Here is a 16,903-nt window from a genome sequence, read left to right on the forward strand (position 1 = left end):
TACTTGGCTTCACTCGGACTTCTTACAGACTGCTTGGGGTCACATGGAAAAACACATCCCCTCAGGGATAAGACTAATATCTTTAATGTCAACAAGGCATGGGCAGAAACGGTTGTGCCAGCACATATACAACAACACGTACACAAACCTCACCAAGGTTGTCGGACTGATCACCTGTGGTGGGGCAGGTGAGTGATCCAAGCACATCACAAAGCAACCAAGGTACACCGTACAACTGCCAAACTACTCCACAATACTGTGGCATGAAATACATGTTAGGGCATAGTACAGTGGACTGAAACAAGGGCATAATACAGTGGACTGAAAAAAGGCCATAGAACAGTGGTCTGAAACAAGGGCATAATACAGTGGACTGAAACAAGGGCATAATACAGTGGACTTAAACAAGGGCATATGACAGTAGACTGAAAAAAGGCCATAGAACAGTGGTCTGAAACAAGGCATATGACAGTGGACTGAAACAAGGGCATAATATGGTGGACTGAAACAAGGGCATATGACAGTAGACTGAAAAAAGGCCACAGAACAGTTGTCTGAAACAAGGGCATAAGACAGTGGACTGAAACAAGGGCATAACACAGTGGACTGAAACAAGGGCATAACACAGTGGACTGAAACAAGGGACAGTGGACTGAAACAAGGGCATAATACAGTGGACTGAAACAAGGGCATAACACAGTGGACTGAAACAAGGGCATAACACAGTGGACTGAAACAAGGGCATATGACAGTAGACTGAAAAAAGGCAACAGAACAGTGGTCTGAAACAAGGGCATAATACAGTGGACTGAAACAAGGGCATAATACAGTGGACTGAAACACAGGCATATGACAGTGGACTGAAACAAGGCCATACAACAGTGGTCTGAAACAAGGGCATAATACAGTGGACTGAAACACAGGCATACAACAGTGGACTGAAACAAGGGCATATAACAGTGGACTGAAACAAGGGCATAATACAGTGGACTGAAACAAGGGCATATGACAGTGGACTCAAACAAGGCCATACAACAGTGGACTGAAACATGGGCATATAACAGTGGAGTGAAACGGGCATATAACAGTGGACTGAAACAAGGGCATATGATAGTGGACTGAAATACAGGCATATTAGAGTGGACTGAAACAAGGGAACATAACAATGATCTGATACAAAATTAATTTACATGAATCATTTCAAAAATAAAAAACGCCAAAACGCAAGAAAGCTTCTGACTTCCTAGTGAGCAACAACCCTAACTGTGTCTACCAACTACCGTATATTACCGTATATAAGCCCAATTTTCAGGACCAAAAAAAGCAGTCTGTAGAAGGGGGTCAGCTTATCTATGGGTTACGCTTTCGTGAAACTTTTTTCCAGGGGTAAGGAAACCACATCATATAACTTCGTGTGAACAAACAACAGAAGACAACTTTGTCAATAAAGACGCGTGGGATCGGCTTATGTACGAAACATACCATTGAGACACTGAAATGGTCAAGTTTGGGGGTCAGCTTATCTATGGGGTCGGCTTATCTACGGTAATATACGGTACCTACTAACTACTGCCTACTAACTGTCAACTACCTACTAACTACCGCCTACCATCCAAGTACAGAGCCTTCTAGATGCCAATAGTCATAATAACTCCACAGGCACCTGTTCAAAGACAGAACGGATAAAACAGGACTCATGAGTGAAAAATAGTACCGGTTAAGTGGCTTCTTGTGAAAATACCAGAAAACTGACAAAAACAAACTGACATTATGACTAACCCCTTTATCACCTTAAAGATGAGGTGAGGTGAGGTGAGGTGAAATTGGGTTTAACATCGTGCTTGAGAATATTTCGCTCATATGACGACGTGCATGTGTGTGTTTGTGTATGTGCGGCTGCTTGTACTAGCCAAGCCTTAAGCTGGTTTTATAGTGCTAGCCCACTGAGATACCATGCCGCAGTGAAGCATGAATACCCCACTTAGACACATTATACTGACTCCGAGCCGACCCTGTCCTTGTTGTACCCATTAATGCCGATTGCCAGGCAGGGACCAACAAGTACCATATTTTAACGTCTTTTGGTATGACGCGGTCGGGGTTTGAACCCGCGACCTTCCGCTCTCCGGGCGGACGCTCTAACCACTACATCACGCAGGCGGTCTTATCACCTTCAAGGAAATGTCCTTTGATGTTTTTGGTATTTTACATGAACACCATATTCAGTATTTATGTTTTGCTTGTGAGATGTCGACGGAAGACCTTCAGGTAATCAAATAGGAAACAATGACACGACAAAACATATAACTTCAACTGCCAAGAAAAACACAAGTTTCGGTGTGATTTTTCTTTTTTTTCAGTTTTTACAATACAACCTCTGCATGAGGCGTCACTTGCCTCCAACAGCAGCAGCAACATAGCTGTCAAGGATGGAGCTCAACCAACACACACAAAGGTCAGATACAATCAAGCATCTAAACAAGATGTACCTCACCTTTATCAATGATGCACCAGTGACAAACGCAATATTCAGTCTTAAATCCAGAGCAGCAAACACTGAATGAAGTTTCATTTTGTAGGATATTGTGACATCTGAATTATACCACATTTTGTAGGATATTGTGACATCTGAATTATACATTTTGTAGGATATTGTGACATCTGAATTATACCACATTTTGTAGTATATTGTGACATCTGAATTATACCACATTTTGTAGGATATTGTGACATCTGAATTATACATTTTGTAGTATATTGTGACATCTGAATTATACCACATTTTGTAGTATATTGTGACATCTGAATTATACCACATTTTGTAGTATATTGTGACATCTGAATTATACCACATTTTGTAGTATATTGTGACATCTGAATTATACCACATTTTGTAGTATATTGTGACATCTGATATTGTGACATCTGAATTATGCCACATATTTTGTAGTATATTGTGACATCTGAATTATACCACATTTTGTAGGATATTGTGACATCTGAATGATACCACATTTTGTAATCTCTACTGATAATAAGTCATTATCACTTGGCGTTTTTTACAAAAAGAACAGATGAATACAAAGAGCAACGAACCATCATCATGAAAATCTGAAAAAGCAGATTCCATCATATGATTCTGATCATATGCAGGAGAACGCCTCCGTGGTGTAGTGGTTAGAGCATCCGCCCGGAGAGTGGAAGGTCATGTGTTCAATCCCCGATCGTGTCAAACCCAAATACATTAAAATATGGTACTTGTTGGTCCCTGCCTGGCGCTCGGCATTAATGGGTACAACAAGGACTTGTGGGCTCAGAGTCAGTATAATGTGTCTGAGTGGGGTATTCATGCTTCACTGCGGCATGGTATCTCAGTGGGCTAGCACTATAAAACCAGCTTCAGTCTGGGCTAGTACAAGCAGCCGCACATACACATACAAACGCATGCACGTCGTCATATAAGCAAAATATTCTCAAGCCCGACGTTAAACCCAATTTCACCTCACCTCACCTTATATGCAGGAATATCAAAAATATTTATAACCGATTGACAATAGCATTATTTGTACCAAACACATGTTAAACATATGTTTAAATAACATTAAATGTGTTAAATCTTCTTGAAAATGTGTGAACTAACACTTAGAAATATGTATACTGTAACATTCTAAATAGTTATCTGTAAAACTGTCGACACCAACAGTGTGCGAAATAGTTTCCAGAATCCTATTCTGGGTGCAAAGCCTATTCTCTGGGTGAAAAGCCTATTCCGAGTGAAAAGCCTATTCCTAGAGTGCAGCATATCACTGGCCAGAAGCCTATTCCAGGTGAGAAGCATATTCCAGGTGAGAAGCATATTCCTGGTGTGCAGGCTATTCCAGGTTAGAAGCATATTCCTCGAGTGCAGCATATCACTGGTCAGAAGTCTATTCCTTGTGAGATGCTATTCCTGGTGAAAAGCCTATTCCTGGACTGCAGCATATCCCTGGTGAGAAGCCTATTCCTGCTGATAAGCTAAGCTATTCATGGTGAGAAACCTCTTCCTGGAGCGCAGCCTATTCCTGGTGAAAAGAGTATGCTTGCCAAACGGAAGTGGAATAAAACTACTCACATGCAATTATACATTGAACCTACGCTTGTTTGTTGTAAATCGCCAGCTGGAACAGCACACAACTGCAGGTGAAAACTGACCAGAGTAAAACACTATGGTTGGTCTATCAGTTAAATTTCCAATGGTGGCTGCTTTCCTTTTTTAAAATTTTCTTAGAGATCCTGCTGTGAACGTTTTTCAATCTCTAACGTGACAAAAAAATACTCAGTCAAAATAACTTTGTATTTAACTTTGTAACGTTTCGAAGGGCCATGTGATTATACGGTACACATGCACTAAGGAATGAAATTGGATACTATCTTTGAAACACCTGTCAATTACTTTACCAAAATATTCCACAACAGTGAATTTTGTTTCACCAACCCAGATGCTCTTCCGAGGCATGTTGAGACATCACCATATCCCTGCCAGACATGACGAATTGCATTCTTATTTCACAGACAAGAAGATCAACCTTCAATTTTGCAAAAGTTTACAAACTTCAACTGATTTTAAATAGGTTTTCAAAATATTCTATTTTTTTTAAAAGATGGGTGTCCAAAATTTTAGTGACAAAGAAATTCTTCATTTCTTTTATGGTATTCATATTGATATCAACCCAACAATAACACAACCTCGGCATAGTGACCAAGAAGGGTAAAACTAACAACATATATATGTTTGGATATAGCGCTATATAAATGCACTATTATTATTATTATTATTATTATATTGATGACCTTAACCACCTTCGCTGGAAAGTAGAAAAGTCAAACTTCAGCAACGTGATACAATACAAAGGTGCATGTTAAAATCTGAATGAAAGATCAAAGACTGGGCCACAGAGCCGAGTCCGGTTAAACATCAACACAGTTCAAAAAGCCCAGGCTGCATTACAAGCAACATAGAAACTGCTGTGTCATCACTTTCTTTTGGACTACATAAGAAACGTCTGTTCCATCACAATTTAAAATGTCCATAGACATTGATCTGATTACCCCAACAAATGTCACTACTAACAGAGAGGGACATGTTGGGTTATTCTTAACAAGATGCATAGTCCTGTCAAATCTGATGGCAAATATATATGAACTGTTCGGGGAAAGAAATACTGCTGGCTGTCACAGAGCGGCAGTTCCAGAGACCAAGCCGAGGAGTATTTTGAAACAAACAATTACAGCATGTTGAAGAAGAATGAGTTCAAAAGAAAATGATTAGTTCTGCATCATCATGCACAACAACGATGCTGAGTGCAAATAATAATTCCTTGAATAAATTTTGGATCTTAAAGTTTAAACACCAGTCTGGATAAGACTGAAACAGGTTACAGAGCCGAACAAAGTGATGCAAAGTATTCCACGAACTGGCTGTGTTTATGTCAAGTAATTTAAACAACTGTCACTAATATTATTATATTATTGTGACATGCAGTTTAGGCAAGGATGACGAAACTTCTTGACATGTAAGTGTAACCATGGCAATAGATATATTTCAAAACATGTTTTAAGAATGATTTATGTCTTCAGAATGTTATAAAAAATGTCCAATAGGAACTTCCACACACTGAGGATGAGTTCTGCCCAGGGTGAAACACAGCAAACATTTATTCCAGAACATATTCTTCTTTTCCCTCTCTTTCTCCATTCCCACTTTTTGACATAGCCCCCATCAAAACTCCTTCTTTTGGACACTTGACAGTTTCACAAGACCATATGTGTGAGCTGTATGACAGAAACCCAAAGTTAGAGAGGGACAAGTTCCGCCAAGACTTACATACCTGCAGAACCAAACCTGCTATACAATCACAATAGCCACTGCCCGCTAGTCCCTGGATAGCAAACATCCAGTCAAGCCAGTAAATCTCCACAGTCACTGGCCCGACTGGCTAGTGAATTTTCATGGAGACATTTTGTAAATATATCACTCTCTCCAACTTGTTATGTAATAATACACTTTTAAAAATCATACAAGATTATGGCTTAATAAATATGTTCAACATATTCGCAGCTTAATGATGACTTATTTATCATTATCATTTAAGTTATTTGAGCATAAACAAAATATTTCAGAAATTCACACATGTGTTTTATTATTTGTTTTTGATGGTATTTTACCTTTATGTAATCTTTTGCTTAGTTTCTACGTTCAAATTTCGGGCTAGTGAAATATTTGTGGGCTCGTAACTTTCATGCATAGCTAGCCCAACTGGCTAGCAATATTTGGAAACTACTTCGCACACTGCATACAATATATCTCCATGTGTTTACCTGCAACGAAAACCTACAACATAATAACCACCTCAACATCCCCATGCTCTGTGAAGACACACGGAAACAAACGTAGACAATGTTGACAGTTCAAGTACCTGCGCCAACATGAACCAAGCCGATCCAGCCAGCCACAGGTGGTAGACATTGCCCATTAGTAGATGTACCTTCAATACAGATTCATCGTCATCCATGGTTTGTTGAACTGATACATGTCCATAGATTATCATTAAAAAGGTCACCATGGAAACCAATATTCTCAATAATGGCAGAAACACTCTATTTCAAACATGCCTCCTCACTTGCATGTGTACATGAGAAACCCTCCTTTAAGGTTCCTCGGCCATTTGACCTCATAGAATACAGAACTTTCATTAGCTTCAAAGTTTGTATGTAAACTTGGGAAAACTTAACTTAACCTGTTAATTTTCAGCCAAAAATTGTCTTTTCCAAACATGTGTTGTTCACAGATTGTGTCTTTACTGATACTAAATGTGGAGGCCAGCTGTACCGAACAGACCATCACAAACACAATCTACAGACCATCACTATCTACAGATCATCACTATCTACAGATCATCACAATCAACAGACCATCACAAACACAATCTACAGACCATCACAAACACAATCTACAGATCATCACAAACACAATCTACAGACCATCACTATCTACAGATCATCACTATCTACAGATCATCACAATCAACAGACCATCACAAACACAATCTACAGACCATCACAAACACAATCTACAGACCATCACAAACACAATCTACAGACCATCACAAACACAATCTACAGATCATCACAAACACAATCTACAGACCATCACTATCTACAGATCATCACTATCTACAGATCATCACAATCAACAGACCATCACAAACACAATCTACAGACCATCACAAACACAATCTACAGATCATCACAAACACAATCTACAGACCATCACTATCTACAGATCATCACTATCTACAGATCATCACAATCAACAGACCATCACAAACACAATCTACAGACCATCACAAACACAATCTACAGACCATCACAAACACAATCTACAGACCATCACAAACACAATCTACAGATCATCACAAACACTATCTACAGATCATCACTATCTACAGATCATCACTATCTACAGATCATCACAAACACAATCTACAGATCATCACAAACACAATCTACAGATCATCACTATCTACAGATCATCACAATCTACAGATCATCACTATCTACAGATCATCACAATCAACAGACCATCACAAACACAATCTACAGATCATCACAAACACAATCTACAGATCATCACTATCTACAGATCATCACAATCTACAGATCATCACTATCTACAGATCATCACAATCAACAGACCATCACAAACACAATCTACAGATCATCACAAACACAATCTACAGATCATCACAAACACAATCTACAGATCATCACTATCTACAGATCATGACAATCAACAGATCATCACAATCAACAGATCATCACTATCTACAGATCATCACAATCAACAGATCATCACAATCAACAGATCATCACACTCAACAAATCTACAGATCATCACAACCTACAGATCATCACAATCAACAGATCATCACAACTTACAGATCATCACAATCAACAGATCATCACAACTTACAGATCATCACAATCAACAGATCATCACAATCAACAGATCATCACAACCTACAGATCATCACAATCAACAGATCATCACTATCAACAGATCATCACAATCAACAGATCATCACTATCAACAGATCATCACAACCTACAGATCATCACAATCAACAGATCATCACAACCTACAGATCATCACAATCAACAGATCTTCACAATCAACAAATCAACAGATCATCACAATCAACAGATCATCACAATCTACAGATCATCACAATCAAACGATCATCACAATCTACAGATCATCACAATCTACAGATCATCACAATCAACAGATCATCACAATCAACAGTTCATCACAATTTACAAATCAACAGATCGTCACAATCAACAGATCATCACAATCAACAGATCATCACAATCTCATCACTAATACTGGGTACCAACGAGTCTTTCAACTGAGGATGTTACACCATGCATATGCACATATTTCCTTGCTTTGATACAAACAGGAGTTATTATTTAGACTTTCTGTGTTTTAATGAGGAGATGTAAACGTAGTAATGACTGTTTAATGACATAATTAACTGTGTTTGAAGCCGGAAAAAGTTCATGTCATTAATCATTAGATCTTGTCAGATTTAGATTTTGAAGACTTTAATTCCTGAACCACATTAGAATAGATAGAATTACAATCCTTCACGCAATAAAGGTTGGCATATAAGTATGTCACATAATGACAGTGATGTTGCCAGGAGTCCGGTGGCTGACAATCAGTTTCTCCCACAGTAACACCAGTGTTTGTTGTCTTCATCATGACTTTCCTTATTCCTTGGGTTACGCCAACACAGGCCTTTCTAAAAGTGAAATTAAATTAAATTTTAAGAAAGGTCTTCTCATCTTCCCACCAAGACATTTAAACAAATTCCATAATGAAAGGACCCCCCACAACAGCCAATCGATACAGGCAGGGAGCAAATTTCAATTTGCGTTCATTGTCAGCAATGTGTTTCCTTGATTTCAGTTTTCCGCTCAGACAAAAAGACCAAGCTTCTAATGGATAAAACCGGTTTTGTAATATTGCTCTGTATGATGTTAAGCTGCCTTGACCATAACCAGTTCTATAGTGTTGATATCTGTACACCTACCAGTTCAAGAAAAACACCTTAATGTGAACTTCTTTAGTTATCGCTGCTTTGTTATTGTGTCCTCAGTTCCCATGAACACAGATAATACTGAACTATAGTGTTACCATGGCCACTGATAATACTGAACTATAGTGTTACAATGGCCACAGATAATACTGAACTATAGTGTTACCATGGCCACAGATAATACTGAACTATAGTGTTACCATGGCCACAGATAATACTGAACTACAGTGTTACCATGGCCACTGATAATACTGAACTATAGTGTTACCATGGCCACAGATAATACTGAACTATAGTGTTACCATGGCCACAGATAACACTGAACTACAGTGTTACCATGGCCACAGATAATACTGAACTATAGTATTACCATGACCACAGATAATACTGAACTATAGTGTTACCATGACTACAGTTAATACTGAACTATAGTGTTACCATGGCCACAGATAATACTGAACTATAGTGTTACAATGGCCACAGATAATACTGAACTATAGTGTTACCATGGCCACAGATAATACTGAACTACAGTGTTACAATGACCACAGATAATACTGAACTATAGTGTTACCATGACCACAGATAATACTGAACTATAGTGTTACCATGGCCACAGATAATACTGAACTATAGTGTTACCATGACCACAGATAATACTGAACTATAGTGTTACAATGGCCACTGATAATACTGAACTATAGTGTTACCATGGCCACAGATAATACTGAACTACAGTGTTACAATGACCACAGATAATACTGAACTATAGTGTTACCATGGCCACAGATAATACTGAACTATAGTGTTGCCATGGCCACAGATAACACTGAACTACAGTGTTACCATGGCCACAGATAATACTGAACTATAGTGTTACCATGGCCACAGATAATACTGAACTACAGTGTTACCTTATTAATAACCAGTCAAACTAGTTTTCATCAATCACAGGGAAAATCACTCATGAGTTATGGCAATTATCTAATAAGAATATAACCAAGATGTTTTATGGATGACAACTTCTTGGTAACAACATATGATGCGACATTTCGGTACAGATTCTTAAATAAGCGACATCATTATTAGCACAGCACCATGGAAGATACAACAAGTAAAAGCCACCAGGATATCATCCAGGAAATAGCAGTCATACTTCACACGCTGGGCAGCCATGATCAAAGACTTGAGTTCAGTCACTGTGAATTATGAATTGTTCTATCTCGGATGATAGCAACAGGCGGTGTAAATGTGTCCTCATTATTCTCCCTCCTACATGCACAAATTGAGACACTTTTTTTAATCTGAGATTAAATAACTGCAGTCTCATACCATATTCAATGTATTAGACACTCTGCTCCCCTCCAAAAAAATACACACATCAAGGATTGGAAAAAGGCCAGCTCTACCACCCCGGTGCCTGACTCCAGCTCTACCACCCCGGTTGCCAGAGTCAGCTCTACCACCCTGGTTGCCCAAGTCCAGCTCTACCACCCCAGTTGCCCAAGTCCAGCTCTACCACCCCAGTTGCCCCAAGTCCAGCTCTACCATCCCAGTTGCCAGAGTCAGCTCTACCACCCCGGTTGCCAGAGTCAGTTCTACCACCCAAGTTGCCCAAGTCCAGTTCTACCACCCCGGTTGCCCCGAGTCCAGTTCTACCACCCCGGTTGCCAGAGTCAGCTCTACCACCCCAGTTGCCCCGAGTCCAGTTCTACCACCCCGGTTGCCATAGTCAGCTCTACCACCCCAGTTGCCCCGAGTCCAGCTCCACCACCCTAATTGCCAGAGTCAGCTCTACCACCACGGTGCCCGAGTCCAGTTCTACCACCCCGGTTGCCATAGTCAACTCTACCACCCCAGTTGCCCTGAGTCCAGCTCTACCACCCCAGTTGCCAGAGTCAGCTCTACCATCCCAGTGCCCCGAGTCCAGCTCCACCACCCCAGTTGCCAGAGTCAGCTCTACCACCCCGGTGCCCCGAGTCCAGCTCCACCACCCCAGTTGCCCGAGTCCAGCTCTACCACCCCGGTAGCCAAAGTCAGCTCTACCACCCCGGTGCCCGAGTCCAGCTCTACCACACCAGTTGCCCAAGTCCAGCTCTACCACCCTGGTGCCCCGAGTCCAGCTCTACCACCCTGGTTGCCAAAGTCAGCTCTACCACCCCGGTGCCCGAGTCCAGCTCCACCACCCCAGTTGCCAAAGTCAGCTCTACCAACCCAGTGCACGAGTCCAGCTCCACCACCCCGGTAGCCAAAGTCAGCTCTACCACCCCGGTGCCCCGAGTCCAGCTCTACCACCCCGGTGCCCGAGTCCAGCTCCACCACCCTGGTTGCCAAACTCAGCTCTACCATCCCGGTTGCCAAAGTCAGCTCTACCAACCTAGTGCACGAGTCCAGCTCTACCACCCCAGTAGCCGAAGTCAGCTCTACCACCCCGGTGCCCGAGTCCAGCTCTACCACCCCAGTTGCCCAAGTCCAGCTCTACAACCCCAGTGTTGCCCAAGTCCAGCTCTACCACCCTAGTGCCCCGAGTCCAGCTCTACCACCCCAGTTGCCAAAGTCAGCTCTACCAACCCAGTGTTGCCAAAGTCCAGCTCTACCACCCCAGTTGCCCAAGTCCAGCTCTACCACCCCAGTTGCCAAAGTCAGCTCTACCACCCCAGTGCCCCGAGTCCAGCTCTACCACCCCAGTTGCCAAAGTCAGCTCTACCACCCCGGTGCCCGAGTCCAGCTCTACCACCCCAGTTGCCCAAGTCCAGCTCTACCACCCCAGTGTTGCCCAAGTCCAGCTTTACCACCCCAGTGTTGCCCAAGTCCAGCTCTACCACCCCAGTTGCCAAAGTCAGCTCTACCACCCCGGTGCCCGAGTCCAGCTCTACCACCCCAGTTGCCGAGTCCAGCTCTACCACCCCAGTGTTGCCCCGAGTCCAGCTATACCACCCCAGTTGCCCAAGTCCAGCTCTACCACCCCGGTTGCCCAAGTCCAGCTCTACCACCCCGGTTGCCAAAGTCAGCTCTACCACCCCAGTGCCCCGAGTCCAGCTCTACCACCCCAGTTGCCAAAGTCAGCTCTACCACCCCGGTGCCCGAGTCCAGCTCTACCACTCCAGTTGCCCGAGTCCAGCTCTACCACCCCGGTGTTGCCCAAGTCCAGCACTACCACCCCGGTGTTGCCCAAGTCCAGCTCTACCACCCCAGTGTTGCCCAAGTCCAGCACTACCAACCCAGTGCACGAGTCCAGCTCTACCACCCCAGTTGCCCGAGTCCAGCTCTACCACCCCGGTGCCCAAGTCCAGCTCTACCACCCCAGTGTTGCCCAAGTCTAGCTCTACAAACCCAGTTGCCAAAGTCAGCTCTACCACCCCGGTGCCCGAGTCCAGCTCTACCACCCCAGTGTTGCCCAAGTCCAGCTCTACCACCCCGGTGCCCAAGTCCAGCTCTACCACCCTGGTTGCCCGAGTCCAGCTATTCTGGTCTTCAAGTTATTAAGCCAAAGCAACTATTACTGTTTCAAACCTTTCCAACCATAAATAACAAACACAACACTTTTCCATTTGATCCTTGGCAAACATCCTCCTCAAAAAGCTGATTAGTGAGTTTAATTTTACCTGCTTTCATCTGGCAATCACTGTACATCAAGAGCAGTTTCCAAGGACGTTCAAGACCTTCACAGCGACTACAGGAGTGTTGTTTTCTGATTAACACCTGGGGCAGGTGAAGCGAGGTACACAGTCCACACAGAATATTTTATTACAGTTGTCTACCTACAAGGTTAACATTTTCTGGCAACCAATGAAATGTATAGACCGTGGTAGTTTGAGTTGTTTAACACCACGCTCAGCAGTATTTCTGCAGTATGACAGGCCACTGTAAATAACAACAGTTTGGACCAGACGACCCAGTGATTGATGTCATGAGCAGTGATTGTTCTGGGAGTATGTTTGCATACAATCATCAAGTCCTCGAGTCTGACCAACAGTCTGTCACCTGCTGTCACAGCAAAGGGGCCAGTGTGCCGTTGTACAAAGCGATCTTAGTGCTAAGGTGACCGTAACTGCCATACCTTAACATGGACTTAAGGTAGTCTTAGCACTAAGGTGACCGTAACTCCCATACCTTAACATAGACTTAAGGTAGTCTTAGCACTAAGGTGACCGTAACTCCCATACCTTAACATAAACTTTAGGTAATCTTAGTGATAAGGTGACCGTAACTCCCATACCTTAACATAGACTTAAGGTAATCTTAGTGCTAAGGTGACCGTAACTCCCATACCTTAACATAGACTTAAGGTAATCTTAGTGCTAAGGTGACCGTAACTCCCATACCTTAACATAGACTTAAGGTAATCTTAGTGCTAAGGTGACCGTAACTCCCATACCTTAACATAGACTTAAGGTAATCTTAGTGCTAAGGTGACCGTGAACTCCCATACCTTAACATAACATAGGACTGCTAAGGTAATCTTAGTGCTAAGGTGACCGTAACTCCCATACCTTAACATAGACTTAAGGTAATCTTAGTGCTAAGGTGACCGTAACTCCCATACCTTAACATAGACTTAAGGTAGTCTTAGCACTCAGGTGACCGTAACTCCCATACCTTAACATAGACTTAAGGTACAACAACACCCTGGCAGGTATACCCACAGTGCCCTAAGTATTACATAGTCACCCAGGTACCCACAGTACCCTAAGTATTAAATAGTCACCCTGGTACCCACAGTGCCCTAAGTATTAAATAGTCACCCTGGTACCCACAGTGCCCTTACTATTAAATAGTCACCCTGGTACCCACAGTGTCCTTACTATTAAATAGTCACCCTGGTACCCACAGTGTCCTTACTATTGAATAGTCAGCCTGGTACCCACAGTGTCCTTACTATTAAATAGTCAGCCTGGTACCCACAGTGTCCTTACTATTAAATAGTCACCCTGGTCAGTGTCCTTACTATTAAATAGTCAGTGTGGGTACCCACAGTGTCCTTACTATTAAATAGTGACCCTGGTACCCACAGTGTCCTTACTATTAAATAGTCAGACACAGCGTCCTTACTATTAAATAGTCAGTGTGGGTACCCACAGTGTCCTTACTATTAAATAGTCACCCTGGTACCCACAGTGCCCTTACTATTAAATAGTCACCCTGGTACCCACAGTGTCCTTACTATTAAATAGTCACCCTGGTACCCACAGTGTCCTTACTATTAAATAGTCAGCCACAGTGCCCTTACTATTAAATAGTCACACTAGTACCCACTGTGCCCTTACTATTAAATAGTCACCCTGGTACCCACAGTGCCCTTACTATTAAATAGTCACACTGGTACCCACAGGGCCCTTACTATTAATTAGTCACCCTGGTACCCACAGTGTCCTTACTATTAAATAGTCAGCCACAGTGCCCTTACTATTAAATAGTCACCCTGGTACCCACAGTGTCCTTACTATTAAATAGTGACCCTGGTACCCACAGTGTCCTTACTATTAAATAGTCAGCCACAGTGTGCCCCTTACTATTAAATAGTCACCCTGGTACCCACAGTGCCCTTACTATTAAATAGTCACACTGGTACCCACAGGGCCCTTACTATTAATTAGTCACCCTGGTACCCACAGTGTCCTTACTATTAAATAGTCAGCCACAGTGCCCTTACTATTAAATAGTCACCCTGGTACCCACAGTGTCCTTACTATTAAATAGTCAGACACAGTGTCCTTACTATTAAATAGTCAGTGTGGGTACCCACAGTGTCCTTACTATTAAATAGTCACCCTGGTACCCACAGTGCCCTTACTATTAAATAGTCACCCTGGTACCCACAGTGTCCTTACTATTAAATAGTCACCCTGGTACCCACAGTGTCCTTACTATTAAATAGTCAGCCACAGTGCCCTTACTATTAAATAGTCACACTGGTACCCACTGTGCCCTTACTATTAAATAGTCACACTGGTACCCACTGTGCCCTTACTATTAAATAGTCACACTGGTACCCACAGTGCCCTTACTATTAAATAGTCACACTGGTACCCACTGTGCCCTTACTATTAAATAGTCACACTGGTACCCACAGTGCCCTTACTATTAAATAGTCACACTGGTACCCACTGTGCCCTTACTATTAAATAGTCACACTGGTACCCACTGTGCCCTTACTATTAATTAGTCACCCTGGGACCCACACGGCCCCTGGTATTAAAATTGTCATGTTGGGCCCCACGGCCCTCATCCATGAACAGTCATGAGTACAGCCTTCTATGTAATAGCAGCAAAATGGTCTGGGAGTCAAGGAAAACACAGTACACATGGCACCAATGGACAAGACCAGTGGAATCAAAAGTTTCCATAAAGTCTGAACAAAAGCTGACAACATACCCGCTATCTGGAACCTAAAATATAACTATCAAATGCCCCGGAATCTGTCCCCAGTCTTCTTGTTTGAAAATAACATTAATCTGAGAAGCGATTAGCGTCCTGTAGGAGCATTAATCCAGCGCCTCAGAGCATTTACAGGAATTGATGAAAACCAGGGCTGATTATACCAGCTCTCTGACATGTATTGACATCCATCGTTATCATCTGGCAACACTGATCAAATCACTGCATGTTTACTGTGTCAATTATATATAACGCTGGAGCGAATGTCATCATTCTCTAATAGGGTCGGATGTGTTGGATCAGCGGCACAGCTTGTGTTTATTGCCAAGTGACAGGGCCTCCCGTTTTGTCTTACACAATTGTGACAGCGCACGCTCGCATGGTGTTGTCGGAGCGTTGATAGTCGTCAATTCGGCACCGGTACGCGCATTTTAAACACGCTTCGAGCGTCGTGATAAATGAGGTATAAAACGCTATGAACAGTCTGCAACACGGGTAAACAAATTACGTCCTCACTTCGACACATCACTGAGAAACGCCAACACGCTGAACACTTCCCCCAGCCATCCAGCTTTACTAGAACAATAACTTGACATTCGCCGGCTCGGCTCCTCGTGAATGAAAGCCGATGCCTCCACCGAGGAACATGTATTACAAAAGACACCGATGTCGTCTGGAAGTAAAAAGTAATACGCGGTATAGACGGACACTCACCTCACGGTTAGGACCACATGTCGCACCCACAGAACGCTGTCACGTCAGGGACCCCTGGGGTAGAGAATTGCACCCACAGACACTATATTCCCTCGCTGTTGACAGTCAGCGAGCAGTCTTGTCTCAAGCTGCTATCTTACCTCTTAGAAGAATTCTGGACTGGCCACAAGCCGTGTTCTAGCCAATCGATGAGTCTTGATTGTCGATGCGGAAGATCTCATTTTCTCTGGAGGGGTCAAATATTGATGTCTCAATGGCAGTTGAGATGGAATGGTTAACGTTCCCAAGGGACGTGGTTCGTTCCGGTCGTTTGTCGCGAAAGAGGGGTTCAAAGAACAATTTTCGGAAGCTAAACCTTTCATAGACTTGTGTTTACATAACTATTAGAGATGGATCGATAGAAATCATTTAAGCCGCTGTCCAAAGTACCCAGGTTAGGAAGTCTCAAGGCAGTCGCGACTATGGCTGGTCCATATCACATATAGAAATGGTCGATAGTCTTAAGCAGATAAAATCGACATCGTGAAGAAGACAGGCTCCATTTTTTGGTCATTTACGATCCCAACACAAATCGCAATACAGATTTATCAAACGGACAAGATGAACTTTCTTACGATTGGTTGCCATGGCGGAACTCGCCCGCCAGCGCAGGTTGTATCAGATCG

General features: G+C 42.7%; 1 protein-coding gene across 8 annotated transcripts in view; it reads right to left on the reverse strand.

Moving 5' to 3' along the window:
• LOC124253178 (MAGUK p55 subfamily member 7-like) overlaps positions 1-16,353 on the reverse strand; it is a 121,555-nt gene extending 105,202 nt beyond the window's left edge. For all 8 annotated transcript variants that reach the window (XM_046686904.1, XM_046686903.1, XM_046686902.1 and 5 more), the window contains exon 1: positions 16,239-16,353. The gene's annotated coding sequence lies outside the window, so the exon portion shown is untranslated. The remainder of the gene's footprint in view (positions 1-16,238) is intronic.
• Between the last annotated feature and the right edge of the window lie 550 nt (positions 16,354-16,903).

This window comes from Haliotis rubra, unplaced genomic scaffold, assembly GCF_003918875.1.
Source record: "Haliotis rubra isolate DU_JTF1 unplaced genomic scaffold, ASM391887v1 Scf534, whole genome shotgun sequence".
Classification (NCBI taxonomy): Eukaryota; Metazoa; Mollusca; class Gastropoda; order Lepetellida; family Haliotidae; genus Haliotis; species Haliotis rubra.